The 14,171-nt window shown below is 43.1% G+C and overlaps 3 non-coding genes across 3 annotated transcripts; 1 reads left to right on the forward strand and 2 right to left on the reverse strand.

The window, feature by feature from the left end:
• Positions 1 to 138: 138 nt before the first annotated feature.
• TRNAC-GCA (transfer RNA cysteine (anticodon GCA)) lies at positions 139 to 210 on the reverse strand. Its single transcript has one exon. It is a non-coding gene; the product is annotated as a tRNA-Cys (tRNA).
• Positions 211 to 5,045: 4,835 nt separating this feature from the next.
• TRNAC-GCA (transfer RNA cysteine (anticodon GCA)) lies at positions 5,046 to 5,117 on the reverse strand. Its single transcript has one exon. It is a non-coding gene; the product is annotated as a tRNA-Cys (tRNA).
• Positions 5,118 to 9,479: 4,362 nt separating this feature from the next.
• TRNAC-GCA (transfer RNA cysteine (anticodon GCA)) lies at positions 9,480 to 9,551 on the forward strand. The gene has a single exon. It is a non-coding gene; the product is annotated as a tRNA-Cys (tRNA).
• The last annotated feature ends 4,620 nt before the right edge of the window (positions 9,552 to 14,171 follow it).

Here is a 14,171-nt window from a genome sequence, read left to right on the forward strand (position 1 = left end):
ACTAGGTCAGTCTACCTCACTTCACTCTGACACAGGAGAGAAGGCACTTGGAAAGACAACTAGTTCTGGGGAAGAGCAGTGGCGGGGTTGTGAAAAATCTGTTGTCAGGGAAGCCATTTGGCAATAAACAAAGCTACCAGGGGGCACCCGGATTTGAACCGGGGACCTCTTGATCTGCAGTCAAATGCTCTACCCCTGAGCTATACCCCCTTGCTCCACAATAGCTTCTCAATACCTTACTTCAAGTGTGTTACCACACCCAAGCATTCCATAGCTACTGTAAATTCTATCCATTCCTCACCACCTCTGAAACTGGCAAAGCCACCACAAACTGACTGGAGGCCATTCTCGGGCCATGAGTTCACCTTTGCAGCCCCCGAGGCCCCGCCCTTGTCTAAGAGGTACCTTTCCATTCTAGTTGCCACTAGCACTGCTGGCGGTGGGGAGGGAGGCACCATGTTTGAGAAAGAGGGCTTTTAGGGTTGAAACCCCGCCCCCTCCACGTTCTTCCTCCCTTCCCTCCTCCCCTAGCTCCTCTGACTCCGCCCCCTGCTCTGCGCCAGCCTCCTTGCCTCAGCCTCCTTCCTTGCCTGACCCTCCATGGCACACTCAGCTCTCCAGGCCTGGTCCCCGCCTGAGGCGGTGTCCTAGGGGCTGAACCCAGGGGAGACACGCGGAGAGGTGGCGCCAAGATCCTTTGGGGAGCACAATCGCGGAACCTAAGACCAGGCGATCAGTTCAGTTCAGTTCAGTTGCTCAGTTGTGTCCGACTCTTTGTGACCCCGTGGACTGCAGCACACCAGGCTTCCCTGTCCATCATAAACTCCCAGAGGTTGCTCAAACTCCATCGAGTCAGTGATGCCATCCAACCATCTCATCTTCTGTCATCCCCTTCTCCTCATGCCTTCAGTCTTTCCCAGCATCAGGGTCTTTTCCAGTGAGTCAGTTCTTCACACCAGGTAGCCAAAGTATCAGAGCCTCAGCTTCAGCATCAGTCCTCCCGATGAATGTTCAGGACTGATTTCCTTTATGATTGACTGGTTGGATCTCCTTACAATCCAAGGGACTCTCAAGCGTCTTCTCCAACACCACAGTTCAAAAACATCAATTCTTTGGTGCTCAGCCTTCTTTATGGTCCAACTCTCATATCCATACATGACTACTGGAAAAACCATAGCTTTGACTAGATGGACCTTTGTTGGCAAAGTAATGTCTCTGCTTTTTAAATATGCTGTCTAGGTTGGTCATAGCTTTTCTTTCAAGAAGCAAGCATCTTTCAATTTCATGACCAGATGTAAAGGTGGTTATTTGGGGACCCACGGGCTGGGACCAAGGGGCACTGCTGTGTGGTCAGAGCTCTTTCCTTCTGGCCTGTGGTGGGAGATCCTGGGTCCTGTGTGTGCCTGTCCCCTTGCAGACCTCCAGACACCCCATATCAGATTCAAACAGAGGAATATTATTCAGTGATGAAAAGTAACTAGCTATCAAGCCACAAAAAGGCATGGAGGAATATTACATTCATATTGCTAAGTGAAAGAGGCCAGTTTAAAAAGGCCATATAGTGTACATTTCCAACTAGATGACATTCTGGAAAAGGCAAAACTGTGAAGACAGCAAATAGATCAGTGGTTGCCTGGAATTTGAGGTGGGAGAGTGGGATGAATAGGTATAGCAGCAGAATTTTTAGGGCAGTGAAACTATTCTGAAGGATATGTTAATTGTGGGTACATGACATTATGCATTTGTCAAAACCCACAAAACCATACGATACCAAGCATGAACCTTAATGTTAACCAGGCACATTGGTTAATATTAATGCATCAACATTCATTTGCTATTTTTAATAAAGGTCACACTAAATCAAATCCCTTACCATTATAAAATGGAAGTGACAAACAGATTCAAGGAATTAGATATGATAGAAAGAGTGCCTGAAAAACTATGGATGGAGGTTCATAACATTGTACAGGAGACTGTGATCAAAACCATCCCCAAGGAAAAGAAAATGCAAAAAGGCAAAATGGTTGTCTGAGGAAGGCTTACAAATATCTGAGAAAAGAAGAGAAGTGAAAGGCAAAGGAGAAAAGGAAAAATATATCCATCTAATGCAGAGTTCCAAAGAATAGCAAGGAGAAATAAGAAAGCCTTCTTAAGTGATCAATGCAAAGAAATAGAGGAAAACAGTAGAATGGGAAAGACTAGAGATTTCTTCAAGAAAATTAGAGATACCAAGGGAACATTTCATGCAAAGATGGGCACAATAAAGGACAGAAATGTTATGGACTTAACAGAAACAGAAGATATTAAGAAGAGGTGGCAGGAATACAGAAGAGCTATACAAAAAAGATCTTCATGACCCAGATAACCACAACAGTGTGATCACTCTCCTAGAGCCAGACATCCTGGAGTGGGAAGTCAAGCGGGCCTTAGAAAGCATCACTAGAAACAAAGCTAGACTACGTGATGGAATTCCAGCTGAGCTATTTCAAATCCTAAAAGATGATGCTGTGAAAGTGCTGCACTCAATATGCCAGCAAATATGGAAAACTCAGCAGTGGCCATAGGACTTTTCATTCCAGTCCCAAAAAAGGCAATGCCAAAGAATGCTCAACCTACTGCACAATCGCACTCCTTTCACACATTAGCAAAGTAATGCTCAAAATTCTCCAGGTCAGGCTTCAATACTATATGAACCAAGAACTTCCAGATGTTCAAGCTGGATTTAGAAAAGGCAGAGGAACCAGAGATCAAATTGCCAACATCTAGCAGATGTTGATGAAAAAGCAAGAAATCACAGAAAAAGCAAGAGAATTCCAGAAAAACATCTACCTCTGCTTCACTGACTATGCTAAAGCATTTAATTGTGTGCATTTAATTTTTCACAACAAACTGTGGAAAATTCTTAAAGAGACTGGGAATACCAGACCACCTTACCTGTCTTCTGAGAAACCTGTATGCAGGTAAAAAAGCAACAGTTAGAACCACATATGGAACAGTGGACTGGTTCCAAATTGAGAAAGGTATACGCCAAGGCTGTATATTGTCCCCCTGCTTATTTGACTTCTATGCAGAGTACATCATGTGAAATGCCAGGCAGGATGAGGTACAAGCTGAAATCAAGATTGCTGGGAGAAATATCAATAACCTCAGATACACAGATGACACCACCCATATGGCATAAAGTGAAGAGGAACTAAAGAGCCTCTTGATGAGGGTGAAAGAAAAGAGTGAAGAAGCTGGCTTAAAACTCAACTTTCAAAAAACTAAGATCTTGGCATCCAGTCCTATCACTTCATGGCAAATAGATGGGGAAACAATGGAAACAGTGACAGACTTTATTTCACTGGGCTCCAAAATCACTGCAGGTGGTGACTGAAGTCATGAAATTAAAAGACTCTTGCTCCTTGGAAGAAAAGCTATGACCGACCTAGACAGCATGTTAAGAAGAAGAGACATTACTTCTCCAACAAAGGTCCATCTAGTCAAGGCTGTGGTTTTTCCACTGGTCATGTATGGATGTGACAGTTGGACCATAAAGAAGGCTGAGCACAGAAGAATTGATGCCTTTGAACTGTGATGTTGGAGAAGATTCTTGAGAGTCCCCTGGATTGCAAGGAGATCAAACCAGTCAATTCTAAAGGAAATCACTCCCGAACATTCATTGGAAGGATTGATGGTAAAGCTGAAGCTACAATACTTTGTCCACCTGATGCTGGGAAAGACTGAAGGCAGGAGGAGAAGGGGACGACAGAGGATGAGATGTTTGGATGGCATCACCGACTCAATGGACATGAGTTTGAGCAAGCTCCAGGAGATGGTGATGGACAGGGAAGCCTGGCCTGCTGCAGTCCATGGGATCGCAAAGAGTCAGGCATGACTGGATGACTGGACAACAACAACCACACTGATATAAAATTTAATAATGGGGCACCTGGGAGGGGGCAGCTGAGGTGAGGGGATGGAGGGGAGCTCTCTGCACTTTCTGCTCATTTTTCTGTAAAATTAAAACTACTCTGAAAAATAAAGTCTATTAATTTTTTAAAGTGACAGCAGTAGGGTTACTTGGATTATGGATCTTAGACCTTGTGATCTGTGTTTAAATGATCTAACTCTGAGCCATTATTATCTAAAAAGCATCCTTCCACCCACAGTGCTATCCTGAACAGTAGCACAGCCAGTCACCCAGGTGTTTGTGGCTTCCAGAACCTGGGGGTCTGCCCCCTGGCAGAAGCACGACTTTCTCGCTAGGTCTGCCCTCTCCCTCCTTGCTCCTGGCCCTGTCGAGGGCACTGGCTTTGATAATCATATGCGCATGCTAAGTCGCTTCAGTCGTGTCTGACTTTTTGCGACCCCACGGACTGTAGCCCGCCAGGCTCCTCTGTCCATGGGATTCTCCAAGCAAGAACACTGGAGTGGGTTGCCATGCCCTTCTCCAGGGGATCTTTCCGTCCCAGGGATTGAACCTTCATCTCTTAGTCTCCTGCATTGGCAGGCAGGTTCTTTTATCACTTGCGCCACCTGGGAAGCCCACGTTCAGGCAAAATGTGCTTGAGAATCATCCAGTGTCATCTCTCCCCAAATGTGTCTGATCGGGTAGATAGTGCTGGTCGCGTAGGAAGAGCAGAGAATGTGTTGTTTTTCGAATAAAAGTATTCGGATTCATCCCCAGAGTCTGCGGGGGCACAGCTGCTAATTCAGTTGGCTCCTTGGACCTTCCTAACTCACTTGAAAAGAGAAATAATAATATAAATAGCAATTGGAAGAGCTGACCAAACACACACAGCTCTTAGGGTCAAGACAAAGCCTCTAACGCTGGATGAGGAAAACTTCCAACCATTTCCTCAGTCAGAAGATGACCTTTCCTACCTTTCCTCTCCTCTCCTTACTCCTTCCATGTTCTGTTTGCTAAGCCCCCCTAGAGGAAAGTAGCCTAATTTAAAAAGCCTCCCAACAAGCGGGGTTGGGGGTGGAGGTGAAGGTTGGTGGTACTGAGATCTAATCTACAGTGACCACGTATGTGGTCTCCAGATGGAAAGAAAATCAGCAGGGGGCACCCGGATTTGAACCGGGGACCTCTTGATCTGCAGTCAAATGCTCTACCCCTGAGCTATACCCCCAGGCCACTCTAGGTTCTGAACTAGCACCAATTCACTATGTCATAACACCTAGGTATGCAGTTGATGGCAATCACCATCCATTCTCTGAGAGCCAGTGGGAACCTGTAGAATGGCATCCCTCAGTAACGCCCTCTGGTCTCCAACCTCCCCTGCGTCTCCCACAGAATACTTCTTGGATGATTTCTCTACAGACTATATCAGCTGTTTTGTTTTTTCTTCCATGTGAAACTAATTATCTCATCCACATACTTTTTGTCCTGTGGGTTTATACCTTTTTATTGCTTTATAATAGTTATTGTTCAGTCGCTAAGCTGTGTCTGACTCTTTGCAACTGCACGGATTGCAGCACACCAGGCTTCCCTGTCCTTCACCATCTCCCCAAGTTTGCTCGAACTCATGTCTAGTGAGTCAGTGATGCCATCCAACCATCTCATCCTCTGCCGTCCCCTTCTCCTCTTCCCCTCAGTCTTTCTCAACATCAAGGTCTTTTCCAGTGAGTCACCTCTTTGGATCAGGTGGCCAAAGTATTGGAGCTTCAGCTTCAGCATCAGTCCTTTCAGTGAATAGTCAGGGTTGATTTCCTTTAGGGTTCACTGGTTTGATCTCCTTGCAGTCCAAGGGACTCTCAAGAGTCTTCTCCAGCAATCACAATTAAAAACCATTAATTCTTTGGTGCTCAGCCTTCTGTATGGTCCAACTCTCACATCCGTACATGACTACTGAAGAAACCATAGCTTCAGCTATACAGACCTTTGTTGGCAAAGTGATATTCTACTCTTTAATATGCTATCTAGGTTTGTTATAGTTTTCCTTCCAAGGACCAAGTGTCTTTTAATGTTGTGGCTACAGTCACTATCTGCAGTGATTTTGGAGCCCAAGGAGATAAAGTCTGTCACTGTTTCTACTTTTCCCCCATCTATTTATCATGAAGTGATGGGACTGGATGCCAAAATCTGTTTTTTTGAATGTTCAGTTTTAAGCCAATTTTTTCACCCTAACTGTTGCTTCTTGACCTGCCTACAGGTTTCTCAGGAGACAGGTAAGGTGGTCTGGTTTTCCCATCTCTTTAAGAATTTCCACAGTTTGTTGTGATCCACACAGTCAAAGGCTTTAGAGTATCAGTGAAGCGGAAGTAGATGTTCTTCTCGAATGCTCTTGCTTTTTCTATGATCCAATGCATGTTGGCAATTTGATCTCTGGTTCCTCTGCCTTTTCAAAATCCAGCTTTGACATCTGGAAGTTCTCAGTTCATGTACTGCTGAAGCCTAGCTTGAAGGATTTTGAGCATTACCTTGCATTCATGTGAAATGAGCACAACTGTATGGTCACTTGAGCATTATTCAGCACTGTCTTTCTTTGGGATTGGAATGAAAACTGACCTTTTCTAGTCTTGTAGCCACTGCTGAGTTTTCCAGATTTGCTGATATACTGAGTACAGCACTTTATTATTATTTATCATAATTAGGAAAATGTTATTTTTAAAAATCATCTAAGTGAAAATATAGGCACAAATAAGTAAAATTAAATAGCTGTGTAGCCAGACCCATGAACCATGCGTGCATTTCAAAAAATCTTTAAATGTGACACTTTGGTGAGAAGAGCAATTGAATAATAAAGTTGTCTTTACTGATACTTTATAGTATTATAAAATAAATTTTTTAAGTATAAAGAAAAATAACTTCCAACCTAGACTTCTGACAAGATCGGGTGTGTTCAGGGTGCTATGGATATAGACTCAATCTAGAATTCTGAACCCAGGTAAACTGACATTCAAGCAAGAGGACAAAAGAAAGACATTTCAGATGTGCCAAACCTAAGACCATTAACTGGATCAGAACCTCAATGAATTAAGGATAAAGAAAGGAGATGAACCCAGAGAGAAACAAGGAAATGCAAAGCTGAAGGATGACACCCCTGGGACATCTGGAGCTGCCTTCTCTCCTGAGCTACTTGCCTCTGTGGGGCCAAAGATACTCTCCCATCCTCTGTTTCCTCCTCTGCAATATAGGAGTCACAATGCAACCCCCTGGGCTGAATTTTTCTGAGGCAGACTGAGATCTTCAACTTGAATCGGGCTGCTCTGGACAGAAGAGCTGGATCTCCTTGATTCCCTTGAATGAGTTTTCCCTGTATTGGCAGAAGCTTTTTTAGATTTAGTTTCCTGAATGGTAAACTGGGAAGAGAGCTAATCCATGACAAAGAAGACCCTCCCAGGGGCTCCCAGCAGGCAATGGGAGAAAAGGGTGGGGGGGTCTCAGGATATGGATCTTTGATGGAGTGGAGGAGGCACCAGTGCTCAGTAAACACAAGATGAGGGAAGGGTGAACAGGTGCCCTGGGTGTGGCTGCGAGTGTGAAAGGGCCTGGTCACAGATGGGTGGATCTAGAGCAGTGGTTCTTAAAGCACGGCCGCAGACTCCCAGCATCAGTGGTACCTGAGAATTTGTTAATCAGAAACTTTCAGGGGGAAGTCCAGGCATCCCTGTTTTAACAAGTCCTCCAAGTAATTTTGATGCACCCCCAAATTAAGAAGCATGGGTCTAGAGCAGAGTTCAGAGGATAAGCAATCTGATTGTGGTCCTTGGTTTTCATCCTGCCTCTGCAGTATGTCAAGGCTGTATATTGTCATCCTGCTTATTTAACTTCTATGCAGAGTACATCATGAGAAACGCTGGACTGGAAGAAGCACAAGCTGGAATCAAGATTGCCGGGAGAAATACCAATAACCTCAGATATGCAGATGATACCACCCTTATGGCAGAAAGTGAAGAGGAACTAAAAAGCCTCTTGATGAAAGTGAAAGAGGAGAGTGAAAAAGTTGGCTTAAAGCTCAGCATTCAGAAAACTAACACCATGGAACCTGGTCCCATCACTTCATGGGAAATAGATGGGGAAACAGTGGAAACAGTGTCAGACTTTATTTTGGGGGGGCTCCAAAATCACTGCAGATGGTGACTGCAGCCATGAAATTAAAAGACGCTTACTCCTGGGAAGGAAAGTTATGACCAACCTAGATAGCATGTTGAAAAGCAGAGACATTACTTTGCCAACAAAGGTTCGTCTAGTCAAGGCTGTGGTTTTTCCAGTGGTCGTCTATGGATGTGAGAGCTGGACTGTGAAGAAAGCTGAGCACCGAAGAATTGATGCTTTTGAACTGTGGTGTTGGAGACTCTTACAAGTCCCTTGGACTGCAAGGAGATCCAACCAGTCCATTCTAAAGGAGATCAGTCCTGGGTGTTCTTTGGAAAGAATGATGCTAAAGCTGAAACTCCAGCACTTTGGCCACTTCATGCGAAGAGTTGACTCATTGGAAAAGACTCCGATGCTGGGAGGGATTGGGGGCAGGAGAAGGGGATGACAGAGGATGAGATGGTTGGATGGCATCACGGACTCGATGGACGTGAGTTTGAGTGAACTCCGGGAGTTGATGATGGACAGGGAGGCCTGGCGTGCTGCAATTCATGGTGTTCCATAGAGTCGGACATGACAGACTCAACTGAACTGAACTGAACTGCCCACCAGCTCAGTCCGACCCTGGGGCAGGTGCTAGAATTCCTAACCCCTCCTTCCTGGGGGTTCAGTACCTAAGGCTTCCTGCAGGTGGCGCACAAGGGAGCCGATATAGATCTGTGACAGGTGTTTCTCAAAGCGGGATCCCCCAGACCCTCGATAAGAAGCTTGTTCCTAACCCCACATCACATCTACATGTTTGACAAGCTCCCAAGATGCTTCCTGAGCACAGGAAATCTGAGGACTGGCCCGAAGGGTGCAGCGTGCCCAGGGTCAAATCTGGTGTCCCCGTTAGCTTTTCCCTGTGGTCCTTCGGTTGCATGGCACTGTGTCTCTGCTAAGCCCACACTCTAGTTCCCCTGATGGTCCCAACTCATCATTAATATAGTAAAACGCTCCTCCTCTGTAGCCTTTCCATTTTTTGACTGATAGAGGATAGGGAAAAGAGGAAGATAAGAGACTCACTGGCTTAGTTATAAGGTCCTGAACCCAAAGTCAGGACAAGTGGATTCAGGTCCTGAGTTTATCTGTAAGGAGCTGTGTGTGCTTGGGCACACCAGAAATCCTGAATCTCCGTGTTCAGATGCCCACTGTGAAGGGCATAGACCAGTGACCCTGAAGGCCTCTCCTGCCATGAATACCAGTGTCAGTGCTTTTCCAGAAAGAGCAGGGAGGTGGTTACAGGGAGGGGAACCTGTTGCTTGTTTTGCATCAAGGGAGTAAAATTATAGTGAGGCTGGTTTGGCAGCTTTGAGCAGGCCCAGCCTGGTGAACATCTTGTGGCGAAAATTTATAGGAATGTTGGGCATGGCGACACAGGTAAAAGGTAGTACTAAGGCCTCTACTTACATCAGGGGGTATAGCTCAGGGGTAGAGCATTTGACTGCAGATCAAGAGGTCCCTGGTTCAAATCCAGGTGCCCCCTGCTGTCCTTCATTTTTGCTAGCTGGAGCTGGTATTGAAGGTTCAGCTCCTTTCCCTAATCCAGGGCCTCAGGATACCAAGTCTTCTCAAATCTGGGTAACTGAAAACCCTGTCTCTGACACCACAACTCTAGAGTGATACGTTCCTCCAACAACGGCTCTTTCTTTCACTTACCACTGGTCTTGTTCTACATAGGCTTGTCTCTACGTGTTTTCATTGCCCTAAGTCAGTGCTGTGTTGGTAAGTGTTTAACAACCAGCTCTTGAGGGGAGGGGAAGCACTGATTTGCAGTGTTTTCCAACTTCACGGTATAAATAATCTCACCAAGTCCAATGTCAAGCCACAAACACAAGATCGCTGATCATGGTGTTGGGAAGACATGCTGACAAGTGACTCCCTGGTGCAAGCGGGCTCAAGCACACCACTGCTCCTGACCCATCTTCCCTACAGTGGCATGGGCTCTTTGACCCCCACGCTATCCTCACAAAGCTTGCAGAAATAAGAGCAATGGTTATCACAGAATCATCCATTTACTCAAGACATATTTGTGTTCTACTTGATGCCAGACACAGGAGAGACAGAGCTCAGCAGGAACTGTCTGTGGTGAGCAAGGGAATCAAATGAAGAAACGGTCAACTGAATGTAAGGATAACTAGATAAATGAAGAAAGGTTCTAATTTAAAAGAAAAGGGAAAAAAAGGGAAAAAAAATAAAAGAAAAGGATTTCTGTAACCAGCAATATGCTAAACTTGATCTTCTAAAACTCCTTCTACTTCAGAATGTCCAGAAATGTAAAGTAAAGGAGAGCAAATATCCATTCGTAGGTCTTGCTGAGCTCTCACAGCAGTAAAGATCTTTTAGGAATGGGGGTGGAGGGTGAACTAAAACCCTCCAAGAAGGACTGTGATAGTTGTGGTGATATAACCTACTTGCCTGAGTCTTAATAGCCATTTCAGTCCAGGAAATTAGGTTTGAATCCCCTCTGGAATCACACAGAGTCGGACATGACTGAAGTGACTTAGCAGTAGCAGCCACACCATTAGTGAAAGGGTGGACTAGGAAAATACGAGCACAAGGGGACAGGGGGCCTTTCTCTCTTCAGGAGGAAGAAGGCATCTCCCCTGAGAATTCATAGCCACGTATTTATTCCCACATATGTTATAGCTTTGAATTTACAGTATCTGCATGGTTCAGAAAGTTGCCAAGCTGAAAGTTAACATAAAAAGTGCACTCAGGCTAACAATGATTCTGCACTACCCAGAAGAAGCAAACACAAACTCTTAGGGGCATGCCTTCAAGAGGCCCCACAGAACTCTACTGATGAAACCTGGATTAAGATGAGTTCACAGTTCAAAACAGTAAAATATATGAGGAATCCATCTACCATGAATGAAAACCATTAGACAAATAAAGAATGTCAGATAGCAGAATTATCAAACAGGTATTATAAATTAAGTATGGTTAATGTTATTGGAGATATAAGGAATTGAATATATGAGAATAGATGATTTCTAATGAGATGAAGGATATTCATTTAAAATAAAAAATACAATAATTGAAATTAATAGTTTAGAGCAGTTTAGACAGAGAGAGAGAGAAAAGAGAAATCTGGGAATGAAATGGGATAGAAATCTTAGAAAAAATTACCAAGAACAAAGCGCAGAGGTCTAAAAGAATGCAAAACATAAAGGAGTGGGTAAGAAAGGTAGAGAATAAAATTGAAAGTTCCAACAAATATCACATATGAATTCTACAAACAGAAAAAATAATGGAGGAGAGGCACTATTAAAAGATATAATGTTTGAGATTTTCCAGACTTGTACAAAAATACAATGCCTCAGATTTAGGAACCATGAGTTCCAAGAAAGATAAATAAAAATAAATCCATACCTAGGTACACTGCAGAGAAACTTCATAATACCAGACAAAGGATGATTTTAAAAGCAGTCAGAGAAGACAATTCTTGTGAGAAGGACTAACAATTAGACTGACAGCAGACTTTTCAACAGAAGCAATGAAAGTTGGAAGACAATGAAATAAAATATTAAATGTGTAAAAGTAACTGGAGCTTCCCAAGAGGCTCAGTGGCAAAGCATCAGCCTGCCAATGCAGGAGACACAGGAGACATGGGTTCAGTCCCTGGGTTAGGAAGATCCTCTAGAGGAGGAAATGCAACCCACTCCAGTATTCTTGCATGTAAAATCCCATGGACACAGGAGCCTGGTGGATTACAGTCCATGAGGTGGCAAAGACTAAACAGAACAAGAGTAACTAACTTAGAATTCTCTACTTAGCTCAAATATTCAAGAGTGAGAGAATAATAAGGTATTTAACTGAAATCATTTACTTCTAACATATCTATCTTTGCTATAAGAACTTTGAAAAGTTGTACTTCAGAAAGAAAAACAGAGAACCCAGAAGAAAAGAAAAAGAAGAGAAAAATAGTGAATGAAGATATTAGCAACCATGTTGGTAAATCTAAACAGCATCGATTATACAAATTAATATACTAAAGTCCTTTTATTGTTTAGAAGGAGAGTGAACTGTAAAATATAGTTAGACTATATTAAAACAAAACTTAGCAGCAGCAGCAGCAGCAGCAAAACAAATATGTGTATAAGAAATTTAAAGATTAACTTCTAAAAGCATAGAAAAGGAAGGCATACATTTCAAATCAGTAGAATAAAAAAGGTGAGTAAAGAAAAATTAACCAATCCAACAGAAGGAAAGAATGGAGAAAAGGCACAGAAAAAATCATTATCAATAGAAAGCAAGAAATAAAATGGTGGAAATGAAGTAAAACATAAACACAATAAAGGTAAATAGACTATTTGCCAATTAAGATAGAGATTGTCATATTGGATTATACAACAATAACAAAATGTAGCTACATGCTCATGCAACTAAAATATAAATATCCAGAAAATTTGAAAGTAGGATGGGAAAAGATATATTAAACAAATACTATCAAAAATAAAGTTAATGTAGCAATACTAAGTCAGGCAAAATGGAGTATAGGTTAAAAGTATTATTAAGGATAAAGAGAATTAATTCATAATAATAAAATAAACACTTTCCCAGGAAAATACAATTCTAAACTTGTAAACACAGCCTCGAAATATGTAAAGCAAGAACTGTCAGAAATACAGGAAGAAATTGACAAATGCACAAGATTGATAGGAGGTTTTAACACATCTTTCTCAGTAATTGATGGATCAAAAGTTAAAAAAAAATGATATAGAAGACATAAATAACACAACCCAAGCTTGATGTAATAGAACTAACTTGATCCCTACATACACACATACACACACACACACACAAATATATGTACTCTTTTAAAGCAAACATAGAACACTTTGAAACATTTATTGCATAACTTGAACACAAAGCGCGTATCAGAAAATCCTTAAAAATATGAGCACCACATACTACATTTTTTTAATGCAAGGCAAAACTCAGTTACAAAAATATGACATCGTTAAAGACATACATTTGGAAACTAAAAAGTACTTTAATAGATAGAAAAGGAAATAACAAAAATCAGAACATATTTAAATACTCAAATTGATTGTGGCTGTTTTCACAAGGAGAAGTAGATAGCATCTCTACAGGAAGCTAGCTAAATTATTTGGGAAAACTGTAGCTGGCTGGTTCACCAATTGCCCAGAGAGCCAAAAGCAAAATGTATGAAAGTTAAGCCACTGAACATTGAGCTGCTGAAAAACCAATCTGAATTATTGAAAATCTTTAAAAAGTGTGTTCCATTTGCATTATCCCTTTGTTTGTGTGCAGAACTGGCAAATAAATGCTGATCTAAATTTAGGACCGTTCTCCACAATCATTTCACAAGGCAGTTATAGAAGCCAAGGTGGATGCCGGCACGGGGTGGGAGGTATGACTAAAATTTAAAGGTAGGAAAGAGGTTTCTCAGGCACTGGGAGAACTGGCCATTTGCAAATTGATTTTTGGCAACCGGGTCATTCAGCACATAGGATGTTGGTGAATTGTTTCAAGCAACTGTTGACCCAGAGTCTACAGTTGGGGCCCCAGCCTGGTCAGGTAAGGGGGAGGTTGAATCAAAGAGGTACCAAGCCTGTACATGCTAAAGGAAACATATCTTTCTTGGGTACAGATATTACTTTTTTTTTTTAAGTGAAGGGATTTTAAAGTTTACAGATTCTGAAACTAAGGGTGGCATGTGGGATGAGCTGAGAGAAGGGATGCCTACCAGGAGGAAGCTGACCTCAGCAAGAAGGGCCCTAGGCACCAAGCACAGGTAAGGTACTTACCAAGGGGCGCTGTGGCCTTGAGGAATCCTGAGAGCAAATGTTGAATTTGAACCTGCCTTTTTCCACCCAGTACCATGGGCTTCACAGACATGGGTCCTGTGTCAGTGATTCCCTGGGTGTGGAGAAGAGGGGTTTTGTCCAGGGAAGGGGCTGGACAGTCACTGGGGGTGTCCTACCCACACGGTCTTTCCTTGGAGGCCAGGCCAAGGTGGTCAGCATTGTACCCCGAAGTTCTGGGAGGTGACCCGCAGCAAGGCCAGCGGAGACGCAAAGAGGTTAGACCCACAGGGACCAACACTGGGATTTCTGGGCAAGAAATTCCCTTTCTC

This window comes from Ovis aries, chromosome 4, assembly GCF_016772045.2.
Source record: "Ovis aries strain OAR_USU_Benz2616 breed Rambouillet chromosome 4, ARS-UI_Ramb_v3.0, whole genome shotgun sequence".
Lineage (NCBI taxonomy): Eukaryota > Metazoa > Chordata > Mammalia > Artiodactyla > Bovidae > Ovis > Ovis aries.